At 48.1% G+C, this 14357-nt stretch overlaps 1 protein-coding gene across 1 annotated transcript in view; it reads right to left on the reverse strand.

Moving 5' to 3' along the window:
* LOC106566126 (R3H domain-containing protein 2) overlaps positions 1-10785 on the reverse strand; it is a 95956-nt gene extending 85171 nt beyond the window's left edge. Inside the window, exon 1 of the mRNA XM_082959574.1 lies at positions 9818-10785. The gene's annotated coding sequence lies outside the window, so the exon portion shown is untranslated. The remainder of the gene's footprint in view (positions 1-9817) is intronic.
* Positions 10786-14357: the final 3572 nt, after the last annotated feature.

The raw sequence follows: 14357 nt of genomic DNA on the forward strand, positions 1-14357 counted from the left end.
ACGCTATGCTATAAATAGGCAGGAGAGAGAGAGAGAGAGAGAGAGAGAGAGAGGGCGGTCGCTGAGAGGAGAGGAGGAGAGAGAGCCATAAGGACACTATGCTATAAATAGGCAGGAGAGAGAGGGAGAGAGGGAGGTCGCTGTGAGGAGAGGAGGAGAGAGAGCCATAAGGACACTATGCTATAAAAAGGCAGGAGAGAGAGAGAGAGCGGTCGCTGTGAGGAGAGGAGAGGAGAGAGAGCCATAAGGATGTAACAGATTCTGTTTATTCAAGAGGGCTTTGCTGCTGCGCTCTCTCACTCTCTCACAAGCCCTCTCTCCCTCATCCCTCCCTCCCTCTGTCACCTGCACCCCCTCTCTTCCTCATCATCATGGTGTCGGAATCATCTATTTGCTGCCAAACTACAGTACACATCTCCATGGATACCGGGCTACATATTGCCTTTTATTGCCTTGAACTCTGTCCATCTGTGTGTACTCTCCTCTCTCCTCCTCCCCCCTCTCGATACACAAACCAACTAAGCCACCCACAGGCTGTCCTCGCCCCTAATCTCTCTCCGTTCCTCCTCTTTAGTCTATCCTCGTTTCTGTCTCCCTCTCTCATAGCTCTCCCTCCCCCTCTCATAGCTCTCCCTCCCTCCCTCCCTCCCTACCCATCTACCTCCATCCCTCCCATAGCTCTCCCTCTCTCCCTACCCATCTACCTCCATCCCTCCCCCTCTCATAGCTCTCCCTCTCTCCCTACCCATCTACCTCCATCCCTCCCCCTCTCATAGCTCTCCCCCTCCCTACCTCCACCTCCCTCCCTCCCCCTCTCATAGCTCTCCATCCCTCCCCCTCTCATAGCTCTCCCTCCCCCTCTCATAGCTCTCCCTCCCTATAGCCCTCCCTCCCTCCCTCCCATAGCTCTCCCTCCCTCCCTCCCTCCCTACCTACCTACCTCCATCCCTCCCTCCCTCCCTCCCTCCCTCCCTCCCTCCCTCCCTCCCTCCCTCCCTCTCATAGCTCTACCTCCTTCCCTTTCTCCTGGCTCTCCCTTCCTCTGGGCAGCAGCTAGCCTAGCGGTTAAGAGCATAGGGCCAGTAACCGAAAGGTTTGCTGGTTCGAATCCCAGAGCTGGCAAGGTGGAAGAATCTGCAGCAAGACAGTTAAACTCCAACAACAACTGCTCCCTGGGCGCCAATGACGCATGTCGATTAAGGTAACCCCCAGCATCTCTGTGATTCAGAGGGGTTGGGTTAAATACAGAAGACATTTCGGTTGAATGCATTCAGTTGTGCAACCGAATAAGTATCCCCTTTACCCAGCTCTCCCCTTTCCCTGTCTCCGTCTGCCTCTCTCCTGGCTCTGTCTGTCTGCCTCTCTGCCTGTTTGCCTCTCTCTCCTGGCTCTCTGTCCAACTAAGCCACCCACAGGCAGCCCTCGCCCCTAATCTCTCTCTCTCTCCCTCCCTCCCTCTCTTTCTTTCACCTGGCTCTCCCTTCTTCCCTTGCTCCTCTATCCCAGTCTCTCTTCCTCCGTCCGTCCCCTCAGTGCTCCTCTATCCCAGTCTCTCTTCCTCCCTCCGTTCCCTCAGTGCTCCTCTATCCCAGTCTCTCTTCCTCCCTCCGTTCCCTCAGTGCTCCTCTATCCCAGTCTCTCTTCCTCCCTCCGTCCCCTCAGTGCTCCTCTATCCCAGTCTCTCTTCCTCCCTCCGTTCCCTCAGTGCTCCTCTATCCCAGTCTCTCTTCCTCCCTCCGTTCCCTCCGTTCCCTCAGTGCCCCTCTATCCCAGTCTCTCTTCCACCGTCCCTCCGTCCCCCTCTATCCGTCTCTCTTCCTCCGTCCGTCCCCTCAGTGTCCCTCTATCCCAGTCTCTCTTCCTCCGTCCGTCCGTCCCCTCAGTGCCCCTCTATCCCAGTCTCTCTTCCTCCCTCCGTCCCCTCAGTGCTCCTCTATCCCAGTCTCTCTTCCTCCCTCCGTTCCCTCAGTGCTCCTCTATCCCAGTCTCTCTTCCTCCCTCCGTTCCCTCAGTGCTCCTCTATCCCAGTCTCTCTTCCTCCCTCCGTCCCCTCAGTGCTCCTCTATCCCAGTCTCTCTTCCTCCGTCCGTCCGTCCCCTCAGTGCCCCTCTATCCCAGTCTCTCTTCCTCCCTCCGTCCCCTCAGTGCCCCTCTATCCCAGTCTCTCTTCCACCGTCCCTCCGTCCCCCTCTATCCGTCTCTCTTCCTCCGTCCGTCCCCTCAGGGCTCCTCTATCCCAGTCTCTTCCTTCCTCCCTCCGTCCCCTCAGTGCCCCTCTATCCCAGTCGCTCTTCCTTCCTCCGTCCCCTCAGTGCCCCTCTATCCCAGTCTCTCTTCCTCCCTCCGTCCCCTCAGTGCTCCTCTATCCCAGTCTCTCTTCCTCCCTCCGTCCCCTCAGTGCTCCTCTATCCCAGTCTCTCTTCCTCCCTCCGTCCCCTCAGTGCCCCTCCTCTCAATGGCAGGTTCCAAAGTGACGTACTCTTCCTGTTAACTCTCCACCCCCACCTCCCTCCCTCCCTTCCCCTCCCCTCTCTTCCACCCACAGCACGACGCAGTAGCAGGGAATTCCTCATTACCTCACCACTGGCTTCACCAAAGAGTGAGTCAGTCAGTGGCAACACACACACACACACACACACACACGCATCATAGCCTTCATGCACCAGTAATATACTAGAACAATCCATTGGCCTACAGTACATAGTCAGTGATTTCATGCAGTCTCTTAATGATACAATTTAAATATATATATATATATATATATATATATATATATATTATTTTTTTTGAATCACAGCTTTCAAAAACCGACAGCCTAGCAACATCTAAAAACCAATGCAGGCGAACAGAGCTTCAAAGCTTAACACATCTATAGAAGAGTAATTACAAAGACTATCAAACCGTACTTTATAAAAACTATCCGTAGCTCGTGATAGATCAAGATGTCATGGAACACAGAGCGTAAGAGCTAAGTCGTACCTTCGCAACATTACAGAAGAGATGAGAAGAACAGAGAGACTCAAGGCAATTATAAGCTAAGGCAGTCCACCGAATAGGAGTTCTATCTTTGACGCGTCCCGAGATAACGGTAAATGTGTGTGAAAAACACAAACACAGCAGCACACACACACACACACACACACACACACCTTACTGTGTTTAGAGTTGTGCAGTTCCCATGCAGAGATGGTTTTGCTGGATGTAGGAAGGATCTGGTGTCTGAGAGACAAAGGTAAAGCTCTGTTCTACTGTAGCTGCTGCTGTGGAAGTCACAGTAAACTAGTTGGAATAAGAGAGAGGAGATTCCATCCTCCACTGTCAGCTAACTAGCTACTGGTGGCTGAAGGTTATTTTAGTGTCTGGGACCACTGTCAGCCACTGTCCTCGCGAGCTGTACACTTCGTAACTACTCTTTTCTATATCGCTGCGAGGGTTTTGTAAACAAGATGAAGGAAGGACACCGACTGCCCACTTCTTTTTCTGAATGAAGCACAGCAGAGACATCTCCCTCCCTCCCGCTCTGATAAAAACAAACTGAATGCTAGAAAAACAAGCAAGACACCTGATTAGTGGGGGAAAAGATCATTCCCTAAAGACGAACAAGCCCTCTGCAACAAGCCCACGCCGCAGCACTGCAACAACCCCGCACTGCAACAAGCCCGCACCGCAACAAGCCCGCACCGCAGCACCGCAACAAGCCCGCACCGCAACAAGCCCACGCCCGCAGCACTGCAACAAGCCCACGCCGCACCACTGCAACAAGCCAGCACCGCAACAAGCTCCCTGCCGCAGCACCTCAACAAGCCCAAGCACTGCAACAAGCCTGCACTGCAACAAGCCACAGCACTGCAACAAGCCCGCACTGCAACAAGCCCCCGCCGCAGCACTGCAACAAGCCCACGCCGCAGCACCTCAACAAGCCCAAGCACTGCAACAAGCCTGCACTATAACAAGCCACACCGCAGCACTGCAACAAGCCCCCGCCGCAGCACCGCAACAAGCCCCCGCCGCAGCACCGCAACAAGCCCACTGCAAGGCAACAAGCCCACGCCACACCACTGCAACAAGCCCGCACCGCAACAAGCCCCCTGCCGCAGCACTGCAACAAGCCCAAGCACTGCAACAAGCCCCCACCGCAGCACTGCAACAAGCCCCCGCCACCGCAACAAGCCCGCACCACCGCAACAAGCCCCCTGCCGCAGCACTGCAACAAGCCCATGCCGCAGCACCGCAACAAGCCCATGCCGCAGCACCGCAACAAGCCCAAGCACTGCAACAAGCCTGCACTGCAACAAGCCACACCACAGCACTGCAACAAGCCCGCACTGCAACAAGCCCCCGCCGCAGCACCGCAACAAGCCCCCGCCGCAGCACCGCAACAAGCCCACGCCGCAGCACCGCAACAAGCCCACGCCGCAGCACCGCAACAAGCCCACGCCGCAGCACCGCAACAAGCCCACGCCGCAGCACCGCAACAAGCCCCGCGCCGCAACAAGCCCGCACCGCAACAAGCCCGCACCGCAACAAGCCCGCACCGCCGCACCGCAACAAGCCCACGCCGCAGCACTGCAACAAGCCCGCACTGCAACAAGCCCACGTCGCAACAAGCCCGCACCGCAACAAGCCCACGCCGCAGCACTGCAACAAGCCCTTACCGCAACAAGCCAGCACTGCAACTAGCCCCCTGCCGCAGCACTGCAACAAGCCCACGCCGCAGCACTGCAACAAGCCCACGCCGCAGCACCGCAACAAGCCCGCGCCGCAGCAAGCCCGCACCGCAACAAGCCCACGCCGCAGCAAGCCCACGCCGCAGCACCGCAACAAGCCCACGCCGCAGCACCGCAACAAGCCCACGCCGCAGCACCGCAACATGCCCGGACTGCAACAAACCCTGTCATTAGGGAGCCATACAACCATTATCAAACACAGAGTGAAAAAGTAGTTTAAGTGCAGAAAATAGTTCTATGCATTGCAGGCCAGGGCATAACGTAACCTGCAGATAGGGGTGTGAGATGGGCCTAGTTGGCTTTCAACCACCAACTGGGGCTTTTGGTAATGCCTCGATTTGGTCATTGAAGATGTCATTTCAGGGAATCAAACAAAGTTCAACTGTTTGAACTTATGGAGGTAAATTGGAGGAATGGAATGTAGACAAATACAGTGTGTTGTACTGTCCATATAGGCTGGCTAGTTCGAGGCCGGGTACACCATGGCAGCAGATGTATTAGTATATTGACATTAGCAGGGTTTACACTAGGGTTTACACTAGGGTTTACACTAGGGTTTACACACAGTGGTTCTAAACTGACAAACTTCCAATCCCCTAAAAAAGAACAAAAAGGAACAGCAGCTGTTTGTTTGGACCTCTAGTGGCTCGTCTGATAGACTGGATCAGTCGTCACTCCGTCACCATCTCCCTCAAGCCATCATGTCTGGTCTCAGTGGGTGTCTTGCTGCCTTTATGCTCTCCTTCACACACACACAGTGCATTGTTTGTATATCGTTGCATTTTACATGTTTTGTGTATTTATTTAAATGGGGATCCAAATAAACACCACACGCGCACACAATGTAAGCCTGGACCAAGGACCATGGAACCAGTCACCTCTTCCCTCCAGTTCTGATCAATTATTCACATCTAGCAAGCAGTGGAGGGAAAGACAGCAAGGAGGATAGCGAGAAGGAGAGAGAGAGAACAGGGGCAGAGTAGGGAGAAAGTGATGGGAGAGCAAGAATGCATGAGAAAGAGAGGAGGAGAGAAGCAGCAGCGGTAGTATCTCAGCTCTGTGCTTAGGCAGAGATCTATAAATAGCTCCTCAAATCGCTCTAGAAAAAGCAACTCTCTGACTGCTACTACTGCTAACTACGTACTGCTGCTAATACTGCCGTGTGCTAATACTGCCGGGCACTGCCGCCACTGCTAATACTGCCGCCCGCAAGCGCGCTAGCTGCTAATGCTGCTGCTAATGCTGCTAATGCTGCTGCTAATGCTGCTAAGCGCTGCTGCTGCTAAGCGCTGCGCTGCTGCCAATACTGCTAATGCTGCTGCTAATACTGCTAATGCTGCTGCTAATGCTGCTAATGCTGCTGCTAATGCTGCTAATGCTGCTGCTAATGCTGCTAATGCTGCTAATGCTGCTAATGCTGCTAATGCTGCTGTGAGAAAAAAAACAGATACAGAAGCAGATCTCAGGTAGACAAACTGATGGAGAGATAGGGAAAGCCTAATTGACTGCTGTATAAACAGTGAGCTCCAAAGTATTGGGACAGTAACCATTTTTGTGTTATTTTGGCTCTGTACTCCAGCACTATGGATTTGAAATGATATAATTACTATGAGGTTGCATGCTAGGAATATGGGACTAAATACTAAACTTTTGACTACTTTAATACACAAATTAATTTGTCCCAATACTTTTGGTCCTCTAAAATGGGGGGGGGGGGGGGGACTATATACAAAATGTCCAGTAATTTCTAAACACCTGACAGTCTGGACTATAACCTCATAGTCATTGCAACATTTCAAATCCAAAGTACTGGAGTAGAGAGACAAATTAACACAAACATGTGTCACTGTATATACGACTTCCACCTATAGGCCTTTCAGTGTTCTGTGTCGTCTAGTCTGTAAACCCTTCAGTTAGAGAAAATAATCATCAAGGGAACAAAACTTAGGATCATTTCTATCATTTTCCCCAATTCAAAATAAAAAACAGGCTAAAGTAAGTCCATCTAGAGAAATAGCACATTTCCATTCGAGTTTAATGTTGATATACCCAAGACTAGTTAGGCTACTGACACCAGTCCAATAGCTGAGGTGGATGAGAGAGAGCGAGAGCGCAAGATTATTCTCTAAAACCACATAGCCCTTCCACAACAACCTGACAGCAGTTTAGAATTAGAGAACTTGGCATCATCTACCCAGGCATACACAGCAGGTAGCCTAGCGGGTAGAGCGTTGGTGTGGGTAAACTGCATCGAGTCGCTGTCAGTTTGAAACTTGTAAAAATGTAAATTTTGTACACGAACAAAGTAGTCTGTGGTTCCAGTAGTTAGCTTCACCGCAAAAAGAAAAGAAAAATAACTACTGAAAATACTACCAAGATTTGAATTTAGTTCAACTACCACGAGTCAAGTCCAAGTTACTACAAAATTTACACTGAACAAAAATAACAAGTGTTGGTTCCATGTTTCATGAGCTGAAATAAAACATCCCAGAAATGTTCACTATGCACAAAAATATTATTTCTCTCATTGTGTACAAATATGTTAGTGAGCATTTTTCCTTTGCCAAGATAATCCATCCACCTGACAGGTGTGGCATTTCAAGAAACTGATTAAACAGCATGACCATTACACAGGTGCACCTTGTGCTGGGGACAATAAAAGTCCACTCTAAAATGTGCAGTTTGTCACACAACACAATGCCACAGATGTCTCAAGTTGAGGGAGTGTGCAATTCAAATCAAATCACATTTTATTGGTCACATACACATGGTTAGCAGATGTTAATGTGAGTGCAGCGAAATGCTTGTGCTTCCAGTTCCAACAGTGCAGTAATATCTAACAATTCCCAACAACTACCTAATACACACAAATCTAAAGGGATGGAATAAGAATATGTACATATAAATATATGGATGAGTGATGGGCGAGCGGCATTGGGGCGGCAGCGTTGACTAGTGGTTAGAGCGTTGGACTAGTAACCGAAAGGTTGCAAGATCGAATCCCCGAGCTGACAACGTACAAATCTGTCGTTCTGCCCCTGAACAAGGCAGTTAACCCACTGTTCCTAGGCCATCATTAAAAATAAGAATTTGTTCTTAACTGACTTGCCTAGTTAAATAAAGGTTAAATAAACAAAATAGGCAAGATGCAGTAGATGTTATAAAATACAGTATATACATGTGATATGAGTAATGTAAGATATGTAAATGTGGCATTATTAAAAGTGACAAGCGATCAGGTCTCAATGTGGGCAGCAGCGCTCTCTGAGTTAGTGATGGCTGTTTAACAGTCTGGTGGCCTTGAGATAGAAGCTGTTTCTCAGTCTCTCGGTTCCAGCTTTGATGCACCTGTACTGACCTCGCCTTCTGGATGATAGCGGTGTGAAAAGGCAGTGGCTCGGATGGTTGTTGTCCTTGATGATCTTTTTGACCTTCCTGTGACATCGGGCGCTGTAGGTGTCATGGAGGGCAGGTAGTTTGCGCACGGTGATGCTTTGTGCAGACCTCACTACCCTCTGGAGAGCCTTACGGTTGAGGGTGGTGCAGTTGCCGTACCAGGCTGTGATGCAGCCCGACAGGATGCTCTCGATTGTGCACCTGTAAAATTTTGTCAGGGTTTTGGGTGACAAGCCAAATTTCTTCAGCCTCCTGAGGTTCACCACACTGTCTGTGTGGGTGGACCATTTCAGTTTGTCTGTGATGTGTACCCCCTGAACTTAAAACTTTCCACCTCCTCCGCTGCTGTCCCTTCGATGTGGATAGGGGGGGGTTCTCCCTCTGCTGTTTCCTGAAGTCCACGATCATCTCATTTGTTTAACTGACGTTGAGTGTGAGGCTATTTTCCTGACACCACACTCCGAGGGCCCTCACCTCCTCCCTGTAGGCCGTCTCGTCGTTGTTGGTGATCAAGCCCACTACTGTTGTGTCATCTGCAAACTTGATGATTGAGTTGGAGGCGTGCATGACCACGCAGTCGTGGGTGAACAGGGAGTACAGGAGAGGGCTGAGCACACACCCTTGTGGAGCCCCTGTGTTGAGGGTCAGTTCCTACCTTCACCACCTAGGGGCGGCCCGTCAGAAAGTCCACGACCCAGTTTGCACAGGGAGAGGTTGAGACCCAGGGCCTCCAGCTTGATGATGATCTTGGAGGGTACTATGGTGTTGAATGCTGAGCTGTAGTCAATGAACAGCATTGTTACATTGTTACATAGGTATTCCTCTTGTCCAGATGGGATAGAACAGTGGGCAGTGTGATGGCGATTGCGTCATCTGTGGACCTGTTGGGACGGTATGCAAACTGGAGTGGGTCTAGGGTGGCCGGTAAGGTGGAGGTGATATGATCCTTGACTAGCCTCTCAAAGCACTTCATGATGACAGAAGTGAGTGCTACGGGGCGGTAGTCATTTAGTTCAGTTATCTTTGCCTTCTTGGGTACAGGAACGGTGTATGCTGGCATGCTGACTGCAGGAATATCCACCAGAGCTGTTGCCAGAGAATGTAATGTTCATTTCTCTACCATAAGATGCCTTCAACATCGTTATAGAGAAATTGGCAGTATGTCCAACCGGTCTCACAACCACAAACCACGCCAGCCCAGGACCTCCACATCCGGCTTATTCACATGCAGCCTCGTCTGAGGAAAAACTCATTCTGATTGGCTGGGCCTGGCTCCCCATTGGGTGGGAGGGCATAGGCCCGCCCCCTGCCCAGTCATGTGAAATCCATAGATGAGTGCCTAATGACTTTATTTCAATTGACTGATATGAACTGTAAGTCAGTAAAATCTTTAAAATTGTTGCGTTGACATTTTTTTGTTCAGTGTAGTTACATTACTAGTTTAATAACATGTAGTTCACTACTCCTCAACACTGAGACCATAAGAAGTATCCTGTTGCATTGTCGTTGGTGCTGTTTACCCAACATCAAAACAATGAGTGATTGGTAATGTTTTGTTGTTTCCTGCTGCTGTTATTCACAATTCATTGAGAATCCTCTAAAATGCTTCAGATCAAGACTTTGGTTTAATGTTGTGTAGGTAGAATAGCTGATCTGTCAGTGGTTGGGTAGAAGATGTGAAACTTCTCGCTTACCGTTAAGAGTGAGTCTTCTCTAGATGAAAGCTTCTTCTTTTGACGAGGGGGTTGTTTCGAGTCGAAGGCAGCTGACGTTGGCTACTGCTTGTACACAGACAGGCTGACGTTGGCTACTGCTTGTACACAGACAGGCTAACGTTGGCTACTGCTTGTACACAGACAGGCTAACGTTGGCTACTGCTTGTACACAGACAGGCTAACGTTGGCTACTGCTTGTACACAGACAGGCTAACGTTGGCTACTGCTTGTACACAGACAGGCTAACGTTGGCTACTGCTTGTACACAGACAGGCTAACGTTGGCTACTGCTTGTACACAGACAGGCTAACGTGAGCGTTGGTAGCAGCTGCTGGTGCAGTGCTGAGTTCCCCCAATGTTTAAATGGACAGCTCACACTGACAACAATACGCAGCGAACAAGTTAGCCTTTTCTTCTGTCTGTAGCCGTCAACCCGGTGTCAGCTCACAGCTGCTCATTCAACTAGCTAACGTTAGCGCTACAACACGATCATGGGTTATCATGAGCCCATTGACGAAATGTAGATATGCGGCTTGCTCGCTAACGTTAGTTACCTCTTGTCATCCACCCTCCGAATGACTTACCCGTTACTAATAACGGTAGCTAGCGATAAATAGCGAACTAGAGGGCTAGCTAGCTCGATGGCTAACCAAACGCCACTTGGCTCACCGTGAGAGCGACTGTCAAACGCTCTCGTCTCAAAACAGCGACGCGTGAGACGAAGGTACACGAAGCAATGAAGGCCCAACCAAGACAAATCAGAGAGAAAGCATACAGTGACTAAAATAACTTCTAAAACTAAAATAACGACAACCTTAAGCTTTAAAGAAAATACAAAATAAACAAAAACGCGACACACTTCACCTCCGGTTTCTGCGTGTCAGCGCCACTATTTTCGCGCATCTCTGTGCTTTACGTCACCTCACAGTTCTTCAGATTAGTTGCGACAAAAACAAATAATAATTTGTGTGAATTACTTCAACATTAAAGTGACGCTCCACAATTTTTTAAATAATTTCAGCCAATAGTTTTGAAAGTGGCTCTAATATGTCATAACGGGTCCCCGGTTTTTGTGTACTATGTCATCCAATTGTGTACTAAATTTTTGCAATTTGTATGAAATGGTACGAATCCAATAAGTACAATATGTTACAAATGTGTTGCGCTTAAGATCACGATTGCATTTGAACTAGCTACATTACTTCTACTGTTATTATTCCACTGAAGGCTACTTTCCCACTACAACAAAATAGCACTACTTGTACTACTTTACTAGTCTATATTTTTCAACACTTTGGGCAGCTGAAGCAGGTCACACAAGTTTTATTTAGGAAAATTACCCTTGCTAGTTGACTTTATAATAATTTAATGGAGTAAAATAATGTATTGAGTACCACAGTATGAGTCATAATACCCATAAAACCTAGATGCAAAACCCCGAAATTGTTCCAATTGTTTGTTTTTTTCACTTCATGAAATGTCTGTGTTTTGTGTAGGCTTACCATGGGGTGATGTTTTGATAACCGCGCAAATCTCTCGGACAAGGTAACTTTTATCAATATATTCACATGTAATTACCCACAAATGATAACATGCTGATTAGCTGCTAATGTGGCTATCATACAGAACTACACATCCTGTCGCAAGCGTTGACGTAATCACTCAAGGTCCAGGGTGGGAAAAATCTCATCGACAAGTAGCAAGTAACCAAATTTTTTTTTACAATTTAAAAAAAAGTAGCAAGTAACCTAGCGAGTAATTATAGCCTTTTTAGTTTCTCATGTAAATAATTGATCATGTATTTCTTGTATGCATTCTTGTTTATCATTTTTAATTTACCCTGGCCTTTGTAGCTATCTAGCTAATGTTAGTCAACCAGGCAGGGATATACAGTGCATTCAGAAAGTATTCAGACCCCTTGACTTTCCACATTTTTGTTACGTTACAGTCTTATTCTAAAATGTGTTCAATTCATTTTTCCCCTCATCTGTCTACATACAATACCCCATAATGACAAACCGAAAACAGGTCTTTAGAATTTTTTGCAAATTTATAAAAAATAAACTGAAATACCTTAAGTATTCAGACCCTTTGCTATGAGACTCAAAATTGCAACCGTCCATTAACATTATTCATTCTTAAGCTGTTTCTACAAATTGATTGGAGTCCACCGGTAGTTCAATTGATTAGACATGATTTTGGAAGGAAAACCTTCTATATAATGTCCCACAGTTGACAGTGCATGTCAGTGGAAAAACCAAGCCATAAGGTCAGAGGAATTGTCTGTAGACCTCTGAGACAGGATTGTGTCGAGGTACAGATCTGAGGAAGGGTACCAAAACATTTCTGCAGCATTGAAGGTCCCCAAAAACACAGTGGCTTCTATCATTCTTAAACGGAGGAAATTTAGTACCACCAAGACTCTTCCTAGAGCTGGCTGCCCGGCCAAACTGAACAATCGAGGGAGAAGGGCTTTGGTCAGGGAGGTGACGAAGAAGCCGATGGTCACTGACAGAGCTCCAAAGTTCCTATGTGGAGATTGGAGAACCTTTTAGAAGACGCCTCTCTGTGTAACAGTTTAGCTTCCTCTCCTCGCCCCAACCTGGGCTTGAACCAGGGACCCTCTGCGCACGTCAACAACTGACATCCCACGAAGCATCATTACCCATCGCGCCACAAAATCCTCGGCCCTTGCAACGCAAGGGGAACAACCACTTCAGGTCTCAGAGCGAGTGACGTCACTGATTTAAACGCTATTAGCGCGCACCACCGCTAACTAACTAGCCATTTCACATCGGTTACATCTGCAGTACTCCACCAATCAGGCCTTTATGGTAGAGTGGCAAGATGGAATCCACTTCTCAGTAAAAGGCACATGACAGTCCACTCGGAGTTTTCCAAAAGGCACCTAAAGACTCTCAGACCATGAGAAACAAGATTCTCTGGTCTGATGAAACCAAGACTGAACTATTTGGCCTGAATGCCAAGCGTCACGTCTGGAGGAAACCTGGCACCATCCCTACGGTGAAGCATGGTGGTGGCAGCATCATGCTGAGTGGATGTTTTTCAGACGCAGGGACTGGGAGACTAGTCAGGGTCGAGGGAAAGCTGAATGGAGCAAAGTACAGATAGATGCTTGATGAAAACCTTCTCCAGAGCGCTCAGGACCTCATACTGGGGCGACGGTTCACCTTCCAACATGACAACAACCCTAAGCACACAGCCAAGACAATTTTATTTTTATTTTATTTATTTATTTTTATTTCACCTTTATTTAACCAGGTAGGCAAGTTGAGAACAAGTTCTCATTTACAATTGCGACCTGGCCAAGATAAAGCAAAGCAGTTCGACAACATACAAAAACACAGAGTTACACATGGAGTAAAACAACATACAATCAATGATGCAGTAGAAGAAAAAAAAATAAGACTATATACAATGTGAGCAAATGATGTGAGGTAAAGGCGGTAAAGGCAAAAAAATGCCATGGTGGCAAAGTAAATAAAGTACAGCAAGAAAAACACTGGAATGGTAGATTTGTAGTTTGAAGAAAGTTCAAAGATAAAATATAAATAATATGGTGCAAAGGAGCAAAATAAATAAAATAAATAAATACAGTAGGGGAAGAGGTGGTAGTTTGGGCTAAATTATAGATGGGCTATGTACAGGTGCAGTGATCTGTGAGCTGCTCTGACAGCTGGTGCTTAAAGCTAGTGAGGGAGATAAGTGTTTCCAGTTTCAGAGATTTTTGTAGTTCGTTCCAGTCATTGGCAGCAGAGAACTGGAAGGAGAGACGACCAAAGGAGGAGTTGGCTTTAGGGGTGACCAGAGAGATATACCTGCTGGAGCGCGTGCTACAGGTGGGTGCTGCTATGGTGACCAGTGAGCGGAGATAAGGGGGGACTTTACCTAGCAGGTTCTTGTAGATGATCTGGAGCCAATGTGTTTGGCGACGAATATGAAGCGAAGGCCAGCCAACGAGAGCGTACAGGTCGCAGTGGTGGGTAGTATATGGGGCTTTGGTGACAAAACGGATGGCACTGTGATAGACTGCATCCAGCTTGTTGAGTAGGGTATTGGAAGCTATTTTGTAAATGACATCGCCGAAGTCGAGGATTGGTAGGATGGTCAGTTTTACGAGGGTATGTTTGGCAGCATGAGTGAAGGATGCTTTGTTGCGAAATAGGAAGCCAATTCGAGATTTCACTTTGGATTGGAGATGATTGATGTGAGTCTGGAAGGAGAGTTTACAGTCTAACCAGACACCTAGGTATTTGTAGTTGTCCACAAATTCTAAGTTAGAACCGTCCAGAGAAGTGATGCTGGACAGGCGGGCAGGTGCAGGCAGCGATCGGTTGAAGAGCATGCATTTAGTTTTACTTGTGTTTAGGAGCAGTTGGAGACCACGGAAGGAGAGTTGAATGGCATTGAAGCTCGTCTGGAGGGTTGTTAACACAGTGTCCAAAGAAGGGCCAGAAGTGTACAGAATGGTGTCGTCTGCGTAGAGGTGGATCAGAGA

The sequence above is a fragment of the Salmo salar genome, chromosome 12 (assembly GCF_965601325.2).
Source record: "Salmo salar chromosome 12, fSalSal1, whole genome shotgun sequence".
NCBI classification, from domain to species: Eukaryota; Metazoa; Chordata; class Actinopteri; order Salmoniformes; family Salmonidae; genus Salmo; species Salmo salar.